The sequence below is a fragment of the Podarcis vaucheri genome, assembly GCF_965113315.1.
Source record: "Podarcis vaucheri genome assembly, chromosome: 2".
In the NCBI taxonomy this organism is placed as follows: domain Eukaryota; kingdom Metazoa; phylum Chordata; class Lepidosauria; order Squamata; family Lacertidae; genus Podarcis; species Podarcis vaucheri.
Genome location: NC_138760.1, coordinates 88542936 through 88543978, shown reverse-complemented (window position 1 = coordinate 88543978; position 1043 = coordinate 88542936).

Genomic DNA, 1043 nt, shown 5'->3' with positions numbered 1-1043 from the left:
ACCTCCCTCCCTCCTTTACTTACAACATATCAGGGAGAAGTCTCCACCTGTCCTCAGCTCTGGTTCCACCTATTGTTGGTCTCTCTGCTTTCTGCCCTGCCAGTCTCAATGGGCACCGGCCACCACTGTATTGTATTTTATGGTATATAGAAAGTTCTTTGGGTAATCCAGCTAATCACCTCTTCCCCTAATCAGGGAGATAGTAGCATGTTTTAGACACTAAGGAAGACTGCAACAATAGGAGCCAGCTCCAGAGATTTGTGGGGTCCCAGGGAGCAAGAGTGCTTCAAAAGACTGCAAATAATTGGCTCTAGCTGCCATTTTAGTTCCTGACATAGTGTTCTTCCAGGCCATTGTGGGGAATTTAAGTGGTGGGTAGATCGAGACACCTGAGGGAGACATTTTAAAGGGGGGAGGAACCTAAGAGAGGTCTCAGCGGTGGGCCTACCAAACAGCTAAAGAACTTGGAAGCTGCCCAGGAATTCCAGGTGCTGGTGCCAGGTCTGGCAGCCACGCCATTTCCTATCCTTTTCCTGAACTGGCTCTCTCAGCCTCTTTCCTTCCCTGCTGGCTGTGGAATAAAATTAGAGACCTCTTGGCCCTATGTGATGAGACAGGAAAGGTGGATGTGAGGGCTGGTGGAAGAATGGGGGGCACTTTTATAAGGGGCACACACTGGCCAAAGATTTCCCTGAATTAAGCCATATTTTAAACCTGCTGATTCAGATACTGTACAGACTTTTAACTTTATACTCCTATGGTTGTGGCTTCACAGCAGCTTCCACTAGAAACCACTGAGGTCTGTAGGTCAACAGCTTTTGCAGTCTCAATTCATTTGCAGCTTAAGGACCTTAGCTGGGCTAGGTCGATTTTTTGGGCGATTTCCAAGAAACACGTAAGTGTTGAAGGAAATGTGCTATTGAGTCACCCGACAGGGAGCATCATGTTACTTCTGAGTCAGATGAAGTATTGCTTCGGTTTCCTAGTCCCTGCATTGCTTTATTTATACCATTCTACTGGAATAAGGGGGGAGGGGGAATATG